Below are 18,286 nucleotides of genomic sequence, written 5' to 3' on the forward strand. Positions count from 1 at the left end.
CGAAGGGCGTCGACCCGAGAAGGTGACTTCTCGGTCCAAAAAGGCGAAAGGCACCAACCAGGCGCAAGTCGCCGGGCCGCAAGAGGGTACCAGCCGGCCTGTGTCATCGGCACAAGGGACCGAAAATCCCTGGCAGCTGGTCAGTAGGACAAAGCGGAAGTCGAACGCATCTCGACCTGCAAAGAAAGCAAAGCATAGAGGTGAGGCCTTGTTGGTACGCTAAAATACGCTGAAGTCCATAAATCGATGCGGGCGGCCGAAAAGCATTCGGCGCAAGGGTCAGGACGTGCGAAGCATCACACGCACCAAGACGACGCTGATGGAAGGTCGTTGGGGGCGAAAGTGACCCTCCAGTGCCAGCAACTGGACGAGGTCACGAACGCGGACGACGTCGTCTCAGCCGTCAGAGAGCAGTGCGGTACAGAGGTCAACAAGGTACACAGATAGAAAAATCCACTGAAATTTACGCTGAAAATCATGCACATAAATGGAACATCATTATTAGCGTACTTCCAAGTTGTAAGCAATATTGTTAGGAAGAGGACCATTTCAGCGTAGAATAGCGTAAATTTCCGCATGTCAAGTTTTACGCGCTGTTTATTTTTCATTATTTTTTTCTGTGTAGGGATGGATTTTTTTCTGTACTACTACAGAAAGGAAAGACAACCTTAACACCCATTTTCACAACAGACTGCTGTACCGCACTGCTTTCTGACTCTTAGGCGGTCCCTTTGGCACGCAGGTAGCCTACCTTAGGTTACCGCCCAGACAACCAGAATGCATGCATAATAGAATTGTTTTTCTGTTATGCGATGCCTATGCGCACAAATTTCATCGCTTACCAGTCGCGAAAACACTTTTTACGTACAAAAGTGGAGGCGATATATGTGTATTTTTTATCCGACGTTGCACGGAAGTGTATGCGATGTGCACGATTTTTATGCGAGTTTGTTCGTTTTGCATTGCGATGTAGTTTGTGATAACAAGCTCTGTTTGACAGATAATCCGATTTCATCTGAGTTTGATTGCAGGAATATGCGATGTCAACAAATGAAGCTGGAATAAACTCGTAAAATAGCCTACTGTGCGGGAAAATTTATAAATAAACTGATGAGCTTTGCACAACAATGCGATTCTGATGAAATTTGGATCGGTAAACGATTTTGATCGTGCATTCTTATGCGATGTGTGGTTGTCTGGGCGGTTGCGGAAGCCAAAAAGGTAATAGAGCGAGGGAAGTTGAAGATCGGCTGGTCAGTATGCCCAGTGAGCAAACTCCAGCCGTCTTCAGTGGACAGATGCTATCGGTGCTTATAGTTGGGACCCAAGTCCTACAACTGTAAGGGTCCAGACCGTAGCAACCTGTGTCGTCGTTGTAGTGAGGAAGGTCACAAGGCGCATGAATGCGATAAGACACCAGAGTGTCTCATCTGAGCCAGCAAAAAGCAAGCCTATAACCACGTTATGGGTGGATCTTCGTGTCCCATCGAAGAGAAAAATAAGAATAAGCCGTGCAAGTAACACCGCTGAATCTTAACCACTGTGCAACTGCCCAGCAGCTACTGTGGCAGTCGGTCTCGGAGTCGAGGACCGATGTCGCCCTCCTGTTTGACCCGTACAACGTCCCTGTCGATAACGGCAATTGGGTGGCGGACTAGTATGGGGCACTGCACGGAAACATCTCTTTCTTTTTCGTTCCTCATACATTTTGACGTTTACTGGCCTTGTTGTATTCAAATTTCTTTAGAGCGAGGAAGAGACAAAACAGTCCGTGCAGTGCCCTATAGGATGGCGACTATTTGCACGACGAGACGGTACCCGATCCAAGAGGTAGAACACTCCTCTGCTGAGGGTGTCGCGATAGCCAAGATCAATGGTGTGTTCTATTGTAGCTGCTATGCCCCACCAAGGTGGCCATTAGAACAGTTCAACCAGATGATCGATAGGCTATCGTCTGACCTAGTGGGTCGTAAGCCGGTCGTCATAGCAGGAGATTTTAACGCTTGGGCAGTGGAGTGAGGTAGCCGTTACACCAATCGAAGGGGTCAAGCGTTACTAGAGGCGCTAGCGAAGCTCGACGCAGTGCTAGTCAATGATGGTTCCGCTAGCACGTTCAAAAGGAACGGGGTCGAGTCATGGATTGACGTAACGTTTGTCAGTCCTGGTTTGGCACCAGACTTGGACTGGAGGGTGGACGAGGGTTACACCCATAGTGTAGCAATTAAAGCAATTCGCTTTAAGATCTACTATGGCGTGCGACATCCGAGGTCCGGGGATCCGTGTCAGGTCCGTGGGTGGAGAACCAACCACATCGACAGCGAAGTTTTCACCGCGGCCCTGGGACTGGAAGCCAACACTGAAGGTCTAAGCGGGGATGCGTTGGTAGCTGTCCTATCACGCGCGTGTGACGCCACCATGCCAAGGAAAGCCCTGCCGAGAAATGGCAGAAGACCGGTATACTGGTGGAGTCCCGAGATTGCGGCCCTTCGATCAACCTGCCTCAAGTCCCTGGCCTCCTACACCGCAAGGCAATATGGGTGCGGCCGAAATGGTGGCTCCGGTGACGAACGAAGAGTTTCTCGCGGTGGCCAAATCCCTGGTAACGAACAAAGCTCCAGGGCCTGATGGAGTTCCGAACAGCGCTCTCAAGGTAGCAATCATAGCGAACCCGAATATGTTCAGGCTAGACGTGTGTAGATTCCCCGAATAATGGAAAACACAGAAACTGGTGTTGTTTCCGAAGGCCAGGAAGCCGCCGTGCGACCCATCGGCGCATAGACCAATCTGTCTTATAGACACGACGGGCAAGTTGCTAGAGAGGAACATCCTCAACAGTGATATGGAAATGCTAATATCATCTTCCAAACTTGGACGTACATGTTCATGATAGCATTAGAGGCGAAAGTATAGAATTGATAGTTCCGTTAGGATACGGCAGGCATGAAGAATGTTTTTATAGAAGTCGATTTGAAAGCGAGCGGAGGGCAATATTTGTGATGGCATATATCGCACGACCTTCCATCTGCCAAGCTCCCGTATGAAGGGGGAGGGAAGAATATCAGTGTGGAAGCTGATATATCTCCACTGGCAAAAGGAAGGTGGTTTGACTTGCTCATATGCCATCGCGTGCGGAAGGATTTGCTATCGACGAATACTGTCTCCAAATTTCTAATATGACATTTAGTCGAATAGGATTTTTATTGCACAGTTCTGTTTTTCTCATTGCGTAGAAGTAACACACACGAAATCATTAATTTAATCCTCAACAGGCTGACCCCGTACCCAGAGGATACGAACGACCGGCTTAGCCTGCCGGTGGGCCGGTACCAGATTTTGGAAAGCTATTTCCAGAGCCGTGTACTATTATACGAGACCGATGCCGGTCAGAGAAGCGTACCTATTACCGCAGGAGTTCCGCAAGGTTCAATACTGGGCCCGGTACTATGGAACCTTATGTATGACGGGGTTCTGAAGCTAAAGTTCCCTCCTGGTGTTAAGATCGTCGGCTTCGCAGATTACTTAGCCTTGGAGGTCTACGGGGAGTCAGAAATGAGAACCTATGTAAGTCCCACATGGTGTGTCAGAGCGTGTGTCAGGAGGAGCGGCAAGGTGTGCTAGAGTGAGCACCCAAATAAGTCTCAGATTGATGTGCTAGAGCGTGAATCAGGTGGTAGGGTGAGAACCCAAGTTAGACTCATATGGTGCGTCAGAAGGAGTGTCAGGATGTGTCAGAGGGTATGAACTAATACTTCAAACGCGATGCGGAAAGCGAGTAAGCAACTAATCGAGTCCAAATTCTGCACAGTTGTTTGGGATTCCGAATGGTATTAAAAAAATGATCATGATGCCTACTCTGATGCACATATAAAACAGTTTTGGAGTGTATTCAGTCGGTTCAAAAATTGTCTTGCCGTAATAGAGTCAATTTATATTGGGTTCCTGGACATTGTGGAATGGATGGAAACGAAAGAGCCGATAAATTGGCAAGGCTCGGGTCATCCCAGGATTTTGTGGGAGCAGAAGTTTTTTGTGCAACATCCGTCTCTTCTCTTGGAGCAGAAGGCTTGGGTATCTTCGAAGGTTGTAACCAATTGGAGCAGCACGTTTATTGCTAGGTCAGTTGAAGCGATTTATTACTCCGAACATTTCAGTGACTCGCAAAATCATAAATCTTTCTAAAAAAGATCTTTGCATGTCTTATAACAGATCACTGTCCGAACCATTATCACTTGAAGCTGATAGGAAAACTTCAAGATGATGCTTGTCACTTTTGTGACATGCAGAAAGAAGACTCTGAAAATTTATTATGTCGATGTTCGGCACTTGTTAATCAAAGACAAAAGTTCTTTAGCAAATGGCTAATAAAATTTGAAATCTGGAGATCAAATCCCTAAACGGTATTGCATTTCATTAGAAGTGTAGTACCGAACTGGGATAATGCTCTTAGTCATTCGATGACGATCTCTAATAATAATAGTGATACGTCATTATGGCTCAGCTAAAAAAGGGGAATATATCACAATAGATCAATGAACTGGTCGCGTTGATGAATGAACTAAACAAGGAATAAAATAAATCAGTGCAACAGATTTATTTTTGAGAATTGTTCAAACCTTAACCAACTGCTAGCTATTTTAGCATACTGATGGTTAGAAATGATAAAGAGTTCAGCCCATATGTTATATAGTCAAGCTCATAGACATCAGTTGACTAATCATTGTTGAACAGAAATAATATCCTGAGGTGAAGAAAGTCATTAGTATCGTGGAGTACCTGCGTGAACAATTGTACATACATTTTGACGTTGGATAGCGCCTTGTTCAAAGAAAGTGGTTGTCAATCAAATTCTAACTGTCACGAAACTAAGTAAGCTTTTGAACGTCAATAGCTCATTAATATTTCGATGAACTATGGAGCTTTATAAATCAAGCGATTTGGAAACTATCCACCAATTTACCACTTTCATTAAAACCACTAACTGTATGTGCCTGGCCTTGGCCGAAATTGTCAGTTAATCGAAAAATGAGAAATCCAGTTGTTCAATAGAATAATTGTGATTTGTTAATGGTACTTCATCATTCGATTAAAAGAAGGCAGAGTTCGCCTTTTAAAACATTAACTTCGCTTAATAAATTTTTATTATATTCTACAAAATACCATTTTCGGTAGAAAGTTGTTTTCCTGGAAATGTTGTTTTTGGGGAATTCTCATATTCTAGGAAATGTTATTTTCAAAGAATAAATTTCATAAATGTCATATTCGGGGAAATGTCATTTTCATGGAAATAAATTTTTTGGAGAGATGTAATTTTCGGGAAAATGTAATTCGGGGAAGCTCATTCCCGGGGAAAAGTCATTTTTTGGGGGAACGTTATTTTTTAGAGAATGTTATTATTAAGTGATTACAGTCCGACTGGGGTGTTTATTAATATATTTTGGCTTTTTCTGTCTGATATATTCAAACGGGTTTATATTTGCATTTGCCGTTTATTGGGTCATTTTCAAGGGAAAAGCTGTCTGACGTTCTGTACGAAGTGTACGAAGAACGGCAGACAGCTTTTTCCTTGAATAAGATCCAATAAACGTGCCGAAATGTCGGGCAATGCGAATATAAACCCGTTTGAATATGTCAGACTGAAAAAGCCAAAATATATCAATTTATTATCAAGGATTTGCTATTTTTGGAGAATTTTGGCAATTGGAGAATGGCACAATCTCAAAGAACCTCACATGAACTAAAACCCATAGGGTAAATGATGTATTTTGGACATCTGAATATATTTTGGACTTTTGGCTATATTTTGCGTGATTTTCTACGTAGCTTCCTTTTTGTAAATAGGAATCATGTGTCTCTTTAACCTCTTTCATTATCACATTTCTGACCATATTTTCCTATTAAATTAGAGAAAATATAGCCAAAAATCCAAAATATATTCAGATGTCCAAAATTCCATCGTTACCATAATTATGTAAGATGTCGGACTGCGCATCAAAGAGGTGAGCGAGATTGCAACATCAGTGAAAAAATACTGGAAAAATGCTTTAATGAGACTTGGTGTATTTCGAGGATGCAAAGTCCCTTAAAAAACAAAGCAATGAAAAGAAAATTCATTTGTTTCATATTTTTGTGATTTTATTAGCAGCACGCAAGATAGCTTAAAAAAAAGATTATGAAATTGGAGCTGTATTTCATTCTTTCGAAAAAGGGAACACATTCTATTAACTAACGAGTTTTAAAAGGCATAATCACCGTCTTCGACCAGCAGTCGTACAGTTAGGTGACATACATAGAAGAGAAAGGTTTTTGTAAAGCATGATGATCCATTCAATATGTTTAGATACGCCATCCGAATCGTAGATACTCCGACGAAAAACGCCAAATTAAGTTATGTGATTATTTACTTACACCGTACCGGCAGATTTTTATACAGTTCTACATAAGAATCTAACAGAATCTCTATAGAATTTTGGCAAGAACAATTTTGGAAGGTTCTAATTCAACTATTAAATTGAAATTTCACAATTTTGTTTATTTCAACACATTTCTGTATAAAAAATTAACATTCTATGTACTTATTAAACCTTTGCAGTATTTTATATGTGTACCATTTATGCATTAACAATAGTTGGAAATCATATCAATAATGAGTGAAATTCACTGTTTTCATCGAAAAATCTATTTGTGTAAATGATTTGGGAACCCAACCAGTAGATGGTAACAGATTAATATCTGAACTAGTTAGTCGGTTACAGCATTTTTTATATCAAAGGTTGTCATAAAACATATACCATTGGTAGTTATAAAATAACAAAAATTGTACCAAATTTCTTCTGGTTCTAACAAAAACGTAACTAAATATGTTTTTAATTGAACAAAAAAATATAACTCTATACATAAAAAGCGATGAAAATAACTAAAATTATTACAAATTTTGTTATTGAAAAGAACTGGTTGTGGTTATGTAACAACTATTGCTATTCATGATTATTGTGTCACATTGTGCTATAATCATGTACTGAAAATTATGGAGTTTTCTTTTCTTCATCCGGGACAGAGAATTTATAACAACATTATTGCAGATATTGTTATTTGTAACACATATTGATATAATTGTTAAATTATTTTGTTATGAATAACTAGTCGGAAAATACACGGAAAAGTTGAGTTCATAAAACATTTCTGCGCATAATGTCATTTTACTCTGATATCAAATCGAAACAAACCAAATCATTTAAATTTCTTATCTTCTTTCACACGGGAAAGATGGACTACCGAGTTCGCTTTACAGAACCAGTTCTACCTACATTGGTTGATGTGCGAAGTGCTATTATAAGATGTACATTAGTCTCAGTCTCGGTAATATAATAGTAGATGGATGTAGACTAAGAGCGAATGGGCGATCTCTCGTCTGTCTCATCTACTGAAAGCTCTCGTACGGAGAGATAGAAGCTAAACATTCGCATGGTGGACCACACGGTCCATACAACCAGCCATGGATGGTTCCAAAATAGTATTGCTAAAGTATGTATATAGTTATATGGGAGATTTTAGATGTGAACATTTAGGAGAGAAACAGTACAATACACAACACAGTGCAGCTGTATAGGGGGAATGAGCTTGGCCAGACCAGCAAAGACTGTCCAAATGATTGCCAGAAAGCAAATCGAAAAAATGTTCGAATGCATCGCGTCACGCTATTATGGCAATTGTGAACATAGGTTTCGTTTAGCACACAGAAAACAAAATAGCGAAAAAGATTGGACGCAATCGTGCCTGGTTTCGATTGTCGTCATCTGAGAGGAAAAAAAACGCTGGGGAAGAGAAGCTGTTTAACATAACTAATCGTTTATTGGTTTTTCAGAGAGTTGATGATGAATTGTTTGGGAATCGGATATGTCTCGGTATTCAAAGTGAAATTTAAATAGCTTTTTGCCACATTGTGCACTAGTATTGCATAAATGCAACCATTGCCGAATAAGGTTTTTAACAAATAGTGTCAATTAGCATGTAGGGGAACTGTTCCGTTTTCAATCTCACTGTATATATATTCATCTCATCGCGAAACAAAGAAATACGGCAGCAATTTCGTCGCTTCTTTTTGCTAACATGCATGCTCACTGCTGAAAAAATCACAAAAATAAGAAACAAATCAAATACCTTTTCATTGCTTTGTTTTTTCATGGGATGAATATCGGAGCTATGAGATGAAGTCCAGGAGCAGTAACCCTATGTATGTCTTATTGTGTACCGAAATTAGTTGTTGTGAAAAATTTCATCCACATTTCGATGATGATTTAAGTGTTGATGAAAGATTTATAGTCATCAGCAAGTCCCATATTGTCTAGTGGTTAGGATATCCGGCTCTCACCCGGAAGGCCCGGGTTCGATTCCCGGTATGGGAAACTTTTTGTAGCTTTCATTTCATTGCCAATTCAGTTTGGCGCGATCATAATAACATGATTAAGTATCGACATAGAAGATAAAAATATTCCGCCCAACGTGGGGCTCGAACCCACGACCCTGAGATTAAGAGTCTCATGCTCTACCGACTGAGCTAGCCGGGCTTTTTAATTTACTTTTTCAAGTATCAACTTTGTAGCCAAGCGCCTATCTTTCCCATGTAAAATCAAATGATATAAATCACGTGACTTGATCGCGAGGCAAACTTTAACTCACTCACAAACTCATTTCAAGTGAATTAAACATGTACAACTCTGGTGAAGTCGAGAGAATTAAATACGTTTGAAGTGTGCGGCTAATGAAACAAAAATAGATATTTAAACGAATGTTAATAAAATCACTAAAATAAGAAACAAATCAGACTGGTGACAAGTACGAGACACTGAAGACTGCCTTGCAGTTCAGGTCGACATACGTATCTGTGAAGTTTACAATATGGTGAAATTTAATGGAATAGACTATATTATTCCTATGACAAGATTTCATGTTTTGTTTTTGATATGATGATATAGGGGAACTGCTCCTTGAATTCATACCATGTATTGGTATGTCATAAAAAGAATTGGTGTGTAAATTGTTTTATTTCTTTTTGTGATTTTTTCAGCAGTGAGCACGCCGGATAACAACAAAACACGACACAAATTGAGCCTAAATTACCTGTTTTGCGAATGTTGTTGATATAGGAGCATGTTATTAATAATGGAACAGATACCCTATATAGGAGCTATAGGGCACTGCACGGACTGCTTAGTCTCTTTTTCGCTGCAAACAAATTAGAAAACAACAAGGCCAATAAACGTCAAAACTTATGAGGAACGTAAGAGAAAGAGATGTTTCCGTGCAGTGCCCTATAAGATGAAGAATAGGAACAGTGACACTACTTTATTGCCCATGGTTGCAAAAGAAATTTATTGAAATAATTCAAAATCAAAAGTGATTGTAGACATGACAAACTATGCGTGTTTAAGTATGATTGAGAACAGGGCAAATGAATTGATCGTCTCAGTTGAGATTGACTTGCCAAAAGTTGAACATGTTCAACTTTTTTTTCGTTTAAGAGAGTTTAATAGAAGTGTTTCGATGTTTAATTCGCGTTCAATTCAAGACAAAATTTTCAAAACGACTTATCTGCTTTTGTAAACAAAGATTCAAACGACGATTTGACGAATCTGATAGCCCTCCCACGCAAACCAACACCATCAACAGGTAGCGGAAACCTTCACCTACCTATTGATGGTGTTAGTTTGCGTGGGAGAGCTATCAGATTCGTCAAATCGTCGTTTGAATCTTTGTTTACAAAAGCAGATAAGTCCTTTTGAAAATTTTATCTTGAATTGATCTTTCCCGCCGATTTTTTTATTTGCTTCTCCGATTCTATTTAAGGGCAACCTTCCCAAAGAACTGACATTTTGAAATTTTAAATTAATTTTGGACCAACTTCAGGCCGGTTCATAGTGCAGTACTCTTTCATGTTTCTTTTTCGATTTTTAAAATAGCTGGAAGCATAAAAAATATATCAGTTCTTCCGAAAAGTTTACCTTGAAACAAAAAAAACGACTGAAATAATAAAACGGGAAAGGTTAATTGAAGCAACATGTTCATTTCACTTGCCTTGTTTAAAACATGTCCCATATTGTCTAGTGGTTAGGATATCCGGCTCTCACCCGGAAGGCCCGGGTTCGATTCCCGGTATGGGAAGTATTTTGTAGTAAATTTATAATTATTCAAACAAGTGCGCAGAAATGTTTAATTTATGCATTTACCGAACTTTTGGGCTGCTACCGTACACTGACTAAAACCACAAATAACAGATATTGAGTCTGGCATCCGATACGCGTGTAAACATTCGCAAACGTTAATTCAAAATGTATTTTAAATTGAAACCGCGTTTGGCAATCGATTGGAGATCATTGTTATTGAAAACGCAGCCCGAATGCGGCTGTCACATGCATTGGCTGCGTTCGATGTTTGTTAATCAGCTGCGTCCGTATGTAGTGCCGCAATCAGTTGAGTAGATGGCAGTAGTGGGCCAACGTATATTAAGGTCACTCCTGACAGAATCCAAATTCCAAAGTGCTCGCGTTTTCGGGGGCACACCACTCGATACGGAAGCAACGCACTACTCATGTTTATTTTTTCACGCATGCTGCGACGCAGCAAAGCTGAATCAACAAAAATTACAGTTGTCCGCCGCCCCCGTATCGAGTGGTGTGCCCCTGAAAACGCGAGCACTTTGAAACTTGGATTCTGTCAGGAGTGACCTTAATTCAAAAGTTTACACAGAATTTTCAATAAAATTTGTTCTAGCCTAAATATCTGTTATCTGTGCTAAAACGTAAGCACAAAGCTAGAAGTTTAAGGCTCCCCCAGACTAAAGAGTGCATCAGTATCCCCCAAATGCCGGGAAATAAATTTCTAAATACCGGATACCGGAATGCACGGGACAAGAAAAAAAAAACAAATCATTTCAAGAAATCAAACAACTTTTTCTCATGTTTGTCCTTTTTCGAGCGTTACTAAAAAGGCCGAAAGTTGAAAATCATCTGCAACGCGCTGAACAACACATTTACTTTTACCATCAGCGAAGTTACTTTGTGGTTTGGTTTCTGTCAATATCTGATCTTCAGAAACGAAACCAATTTTTCGAATAAAGGATCAAGAGCATTTGTATAGGTTCGTTGTGGAAACTTGATACCCATTTTTCTCAAAACCAAGTTTTTGATACCTACACCCTTTACATCGTTCTTGATGTGTCAAATTGACAGGAATGATGTAAATCAATTTGAAACTTGTTTAAATGTCAAACACAGTTTTGGTAAAATCATTCACAAATCTCAATCATCGAGCTCTTTCGCACGAGCAAACTTGTTCACATAAGCAAGAGTATCCATTGTTATATGCGATGATTTACTGTGTTTGATAAAAGAGTAAAAATAAAACCAGAGATGATTCAAATGGATGATTCAACTCAACCAATCGATCATGAGTTTTGAGATGTGGAGATTTTCTCACCACTGGAACTGGTCAAAAGATCTCATGCGCGGATGATCTGAAACTATACTATTCCAGGAAAGAAATAATCTGCAGCGTCATGAAACTTCTTGAAGACCACATTATCAAGTGATAAAGTGAAGCGGGAAATCATCGGGACAAGCTCTATCTCGTCCACTTCGAGAAGGGATCCGTCATCATGAACGAAAGCAAGTACAAGTATGTCAACTGCGGTTCTAGTCACGGAGGCAACAGTCGAGCTTGCCCCAAGCGAGCGGATTTTTTTAGAGATTCGCCGAAAAGCGTCCACTAAAACCCAGTTTGGACGAAAATATCAGAAGCCTCCCGCGATGACAGAGGATAATTTCCCGCAGCTTCGCTATAAGGTACCGAACTTTCCTCCACTCTAGCCTAATCATCACTAGTCATCCCGGCCGGCAGCATCACCAGTCCAGCATCGTTTTGCTACAGTTGCATCAACATCAGCCTTTCCAAAGAGGAACAAATTGATGCCGCTACCTCAGTGGTGATGACTTTTCTGGCTAAGTATGGACCCTGAAGCCAGCTTCAAGATCCTCAACTGGAATGTTTGTTCTGTCAAGAACAAAAATATCGAAATGACGGATTTCCTCAATGAGAAGGGAATTGATATCGCTTTCATAATCGAAACGCATCTTAAGCCTGAAGTCAACATCTTTATTCCTGAATTTCGCTTGTAAGGCGATCGCTCTTGCTCCGGAGGAGGGGTGTGGCTAGCGATCTCAATGTGAAACATGAAGCCTGGGGAAACTCTCGGCGGAACCAAAATGGAACCATCATTCAACAGGATTGGGTGGAAGGCCACTATACCATCTTGAGTCCAGATGTTCCCACTCGATAAAGTCGTTCTGGAGCCCATTCAATAATCGATTTCTTCATCACGAATATGACGAACAACATCTCTCAGCCGGTGGTCTACCAGGAACTGAGCTCGAACCACTTTCCGGTGGTAGTTGAAATTGGACCGCAATCAACAAACCCGACGCAATTATCATAGCGTCAACTGGGATCAGTTCTAGCATTGCGTAGATGAGAACCTCAGCTACGAGCCCGCCGTTTGCCCGAGACGCCCGAGACGTTTGAAGACATCGATCATCAGTTGCGCTCTATTGAGGAGGCAATTTCGCTGGCCCGTAGGCAACAAGTTCCAGTGAATAATCAGGTACTTAAGCGACACCCTAATAATTGATTAAATACACATCTAATGCATTTGCGAAATGTCAAACACAGCGAAATAACCAACGCTCTGGTTAGCCAGCAATGAAAATCGCATGCAATCGCATGACGAAAATCATTCAGAACAGAATGGTGGAAATAAGAAATAGTAATTTTTCCAACAAAATCAGCGCTTTTCCAGATTATGCAAATCCATTCTGGAAAATGACAAAAGTTTTGAAAACCAAGCCCCGGCCCATTCCCCCGTTGATTCCATCAGACAACAATGGATCTATGGATCGCCTGATAATTCCTGTTTTTTCGTATCTACACAAATACGTATTTCATCCACTACTTGTGGACATCTTCAGTGTGTTTTTTATCGAGTCGATTACATCCAAAACAATTTGTCGGCAAGGACATTCCAAGTCTCACTCAATGGAGCGATTTCCGAAGCGTACGACATCATTGCGGGCGTCCCCAGGGCAGTATCCTCGGACCCTATTCAATCCGTTCACTTCTGACATGCCGGCTCTCGCCGCGAGGCGGCATCCTGTCTTTGTTCGCAGATGACACCTCCATCGTTTACAGTGGTAAAGTAATCTTAGCACTTACAAAAAAAGATTCAACGGGGCCTGGATTCCCTAACGCATTATTCCACTAGTTGGAAAATTTGTATTAACGCCGCAAAGACACAGGCTATCCTGTTTCCCCACTTCAAATCACCAAAATTCATTCCTGTTGAAATTGTTAAAATCGTTTTTAACAGTACTGCGATAGAATGGACCAATGTAGCTGATTATCTCGGCATGACTTTACACAGCAAACTGATTTTCAGACAGCAGGTGGATAAAACAGTCACCAAATGCAACACTCTGCTCAAACTGTTGTACCCTTTGACCAATCGCAAATCCAAACTTTCCACAAAGAAAAAGCTCGCTTTTTTTGGAAAAGATGTTTTAATTTTGATACACATAGTTGAGATTGCCATTTCAAGGTGTTTTTATAAGATATTGCAGAAAAAGATTCTGCTGCCGGTTGGACTTGAAGTGAATTCCCCGTATCCATCGAATCTGCTTTGGCAACATTTCACACCTCTTCTCTCTACCCAACTATGTGTATGCGTTTAAATCACAAAACATGTGCTTCCATTTGTCGACCGGGAAATACTGATCAACATGAGAATAACTTTCAAGGATCATGTTTTATACGTCGCTGTTAAAGCATTAAATTTGTCAAGAAGTTTGAAGATGTTTTCTGCCTAAAATACATGCATTTTACTCCATAGCGCACCCGATCTTGAAGTATTCATTTGTTGTGTTGTGAGGTTGTGACCATCCATCTACGACATCTTAGATAGAACGACACTTTTAACTTATCCAGCTCCTTGAGCTGCTATAAATTGAAAGCTAAATGAGCTAGATCCGCATAGAACTAGACGCAACGTTGATTTGAATAACCTTCATTTTTCCAATTTATTGGATATCAAAATACATTTCGCACCGCCGCAATATCCGAACTCATGGGTTCCATCCACTAGGACAGACTACGGTTAACATGGACTGATGCGAAGTATGCGTCATTCGTTTAAGAATGTTACTCTGTGTTCGATTTTACGATGAATATTTTTCAACAAAAATCAATCATATCTTGTTGAAAATTGTAGGGGAAGAAAATAATATAGAGCACGTTCTAACTATCGATGCTTGCTGATGCCGTGTTCTTAAAGAAAAACTGCTTGGTTAAAAAAATAGCTGGACGAAATATTGCCAAACATTCGACTGGATAACAGAAAGAGTCGTCTGTTTGTGAATTCAACTGATACAGAACTAACGTGAATATTTACACTTGTGTTAGAATATCTTTGTCCAAAACCCAAATTGTTGAGCAATGAACCGTTCTTGAAATAACTTTTTTATAAGTGAAACTAACAGGAGTTGGTTTTAATTGCCTACATGCCACTTCATCTGTAGACAGTTTTTTTTTTAATATTATTATACATTTAATAATTCAATAGAAGTTTTTTTTTAATAATTCTGATATCAATTTGCTTGGCTCACTCACGATGTTTTTAATGCTATATACTTACTTACAAATGTCGTCCAAACTTCAACAATATATTAGTTGCTTACCTGAAATAAAAATTAGAAACAATCAGTTAGTAATCATTAACAAGTCTATTTATGTATGTTTTAATTTTGGGCATGCATTTATTTCCCCATCCCAAACGCAATCCAGTTCGTTTTGCTGAGTCAATTTGAATATAATACTAAGGGAATCCGGACCTACTTTAAAAAGTTTGGTTTTGGAGTGATCCTATAGCCTTTACGTACACTTAGTGTACGAAAAAGGTAAAACTCCTTATTGAGTCCAAACTCGTGAAATTCAACGAGAAACTTTCAAAAAGCAAACTAATCCATTGATTTTTTTCAAATGGGCGTAATTTATTTTATTTGCTAGAAAATTTCAGAGCAGTAATTGAATTTCTAAAGATAAAGATCACGCTGATAAAGTACCAAAATATATTAATTTCACCAAATTCGATTCTTAGAATACATAAACAGTTTTTCGAGTGATTAGGTTTATTCATCCGACGGGTGAATTTAAGGACCACTTGTAAGTCAGCACTGAACGAACGCTGGAACGGTCAACCAACGATCATCTAAACTTGTCTCAAAACGGCCGACTGCTGACCGGATTCAATTAACTTACTTACCCCGACTCGAGGCTTAACTCTTGGTATATCTAACGAATGTTGCACTCCATCCATGGGGTGCAACTTCACACAGCAATTACCTACTTTATGATGCGCGGAGCAAAAATAGCTCATAATTGACCCATCAGTTAACCTTGCGTTGCGCGTTGGATCGAAGGCTGGGCTCAACGAAGAAAGCAAAAATGCGGCAAGCAAATCCATCGCATTGGCGAGGCGAGACCATATGCTCCTTGCTCTCATAGCAATATGTTCGTGAAGGATTTTGGTGTAGGTAAGTAACCTTCGTTGCAACATATTAAACTGACCAACATACATTGAGAGCGTCCGCTCGTTTGCCTCGATTCGAAACGTTCGATAAACGTTAACCATTACCAAAAAGATTTTGCCTTCTGCGCTGATATTCTCGTGATTCACAAAGCAAACAGACAAAAAGATGATTGCGGGTCTCTGAGTCATCCATATGTTGCTAACACCTTCACAAATATCTATACTGGATCAACCTTGGATCACGTTTTTCATTCCAAAGCTAACCAAATTGTGATTACATCATTGTCACTCGGGGACCTCGGTTACGATGCGCCGCTTCCTTATCAAATCTGATTCGGTAGTGCATCAAGCCCGGTATCACATCGACCGAGTGAGAGTGCTAATCATTCTGCCAAACAGCTAAAAATCCCACACGTACCGAAACGCCGAGACTCCCATACAGACGATACGCTCTGCTGTTCTTGGCACCTATTATGGATGGTGTGTTGTTGAATTTCTCGCTTTGTAAAGTCCACTCGTCGTCCAAGTGATGCTTATCGTTGCTGCAGTATAGAGAGGTGTAGGTAACGTGTGCGATATTTATATGATTCTCGTGTACGCACGCTACCTGGCACATCCCGCCTGGTGGATGACCATACAAGCGAGGTGATGACGGCAAAGAGCGGAAAATCAAAGACGAGATAGATGAGGATGGTGTTTCGTCATCAAGAGAACCACACCGTTTCCGGGGAGCGCCCGCCTCAACCAGTCCCTCTGGCGCAGCGGATAGCGCGTTGGACTTCTAATCCAAAGGTCGCGGGTTCGATCCCCGCGAGGGATGATGTGGATTTTTTTGTACACTACGTGCAGGTGGATGACTAGTGGATATCATGTGATGACGAATGACGGACGAGATTGTGTAATGCGAAAAAAAAAAATAGAAAAAAAAGGTCGAGTAGTTCTTGTAATTCGAGATAGTAATTTTAAAGTGTCGGTGGTAGGATTTTGAATATAATGACACTACTAACGATGATTTTATTTAATGTGTTATCAGGCTGATCGATTAAATGAATTAAACGAATTATCGGAAAATAGTGTTTAGAAGTGATAATGTGTAGTATTTTGTGTCCACTGAAAGCAATTTTAGTAGTAATTTTAATTGCAAATATCATCAAAACTTGCTCGCAATAAATTATTTAAATCTCTATTTCCAAACGGACTAACTTAATTTTCAGTCAATATCTGGTTTTCCTAAACTAGTCGGATGACGTTTGTTATCTAATTGATTCATTATTTATAGCACAACAAAATAATTTGCTATTGATTTACATGATAGATAGCGCACTAATTTACGCTCACAATATTTAACAGATATCTCACTGTTAAATAATGTTAGCGCAAATTAGTGCGCTATTGTAAAAAATAATTTTAGACCAACATTTAAAAAGCGTAGGCAAGAGTTTTTGTTGGTGAATATTTATACAATTAGGACATAAGATACTTTAATATAATAAAGAATTTTCCAAATAATTTGAGATCATACAAAATTTTCTTTCCAATTATAGAACAGTCTTCCAAAACCATTATTACTCAGCTATTTCATAAGATGACGATATATATTACACAAGATAATAATGTATTTTATAAGGGACTTGATTAAATTAAATTTACACATAATATTAATAATAAATTCAGTTTTCACATTTGTTCTAAGAAGCAGGAAGGACAACCTTCCGCTTAACATATCAACACTACCCATATGCCTTATATTTATAATTAAAAAAAATAGCTGCTCTTAACTATGGTGACGATTGGTACACCCACCCTAGTTCAACGCAGCGTTGAACCAAAAGGAAATTAACGACAACAAAGTAAATCGTTGATTAACGTTAACAATCCTGCTATTTCGTTTGTTTTTTTTTTTACTCTGATTTCCCTCCGGAATTTTGCCAATAGAAACTAAACCTCGAATTTGAATATTTTCTCTCCATCACCCTTATTTAAGGGGGAACAAACATTGGCATCAAACCACTACATAAATCCGATTTTTTTAATGAGTGCTGGTGGCATTTCCCGGTGTTGCACTAACCAATCACAATTTTTCGAAGGAAGGAAAGAGACAGACGACACACCGCCGGTGGTAAATCATTCAGAAAGCTCTTTTCATCGACCAATTTTTCTTGAGCCTTTAACTGAAAAACTGAGTAAATCCAAAAATTGTTATGCTTTTTACCAATTTCATGAGATTTTGCATTCATAAGAGAGGTTAAATAGAATTTATTTACTCTGATCGTGACTTTTCACATTTGTTTGTTTGTTTGTTTTATTGTCCAGTAGCGTAAGATACAAATATTTTAAATTACTAGCTCCGTTTCCAATCACGATACCAAATCTACCTTATGTATTATTCTAATTTTTATTCTAGTGTTTTAAATAATTACATTGTCAACGATTCCAAAATTCGATTTTGCTCTCCTTTCCCTCCTTTATCAACCTCCATACACCCCCTCCTTATCACCACCCATCACCCTCCTCTTCTCTTGTAATCCCTATTTTCTTCCGCACACATTTTCATACAATTATGAAACTTGCATACAAAAAGCTTCCCATACCGGGTGAGAGCCGGATATCCTAACCACTAGACAATATGGGATATGTTTAGCATTAATGTTGAATTCA

The 18,286-nt window shown here is 39.7% G+C and overlaps 1 protein-coding gene and 4 non-coding genes across 6 annotated transcripts in view; 3 read left to right on the top strand and 2 right to left on the bottom strand.

The window, feature by feature from the left end:
• Positions 1 to 18,286, bottom strand: part of LOC134218552 (uncharacterized) — a 508,615-nt gene that overhangs the window by 105,404 nt on the left and 384,925 nt on the right. The gene's annotated exons all lie outside the window — the stretch shown is intronic.
• On the top strand, positions 8,331 to 8,402 carry Trnae-cuc (transfer RNA glutamic acid (anticodon CUC)). Its single transcript has one exon. It is a non-coding gene; the product is annotated as a tRNA-Glu (tRNA).
• On the bottom strand, positions 8,492 to 8,564 carry Trnak-cuu (transfer RNA lysine (anticodon CUU)). Its single transcript has one exon. It is a non-coding gene; the product is annotated as a tRNA-Lys (tRNA).
• Positions 10,087 to 10,158, top strand: Trnae-cuc (transfer RNA glutamic acid (anticodon CUC)). Its single transcript has one exon. It is a non-coding gene; the product is annotated as a tRNA-Glu (tRNA).
• On the top strand, positions 16,376 to 16,448 carry Trnar-ucu (transfer RNA arginine (anticodon UCU)). Its single transcript has one exon. It is a non-coding gene; the product is annotated as a tRNA-Arg (tRNA).

The sequence above is a fragment of the Armigeres subalbatus genome, chromosome 2 (genome assembly GCF_024139115.2).
Source record: "Armigeres subalbatus isolate Guangzhou_Male chromosome 2, GZ_Asu_2, whole genome shotgun sequence".
In the NCBI taxonomy this organism is placed as follows: domain Eukaryota; kingdom Metazoa; phylum Arthropoda; class Insecta; order Diptera; family Culicidae; genus Armigeres; species Armigeres subalbatus.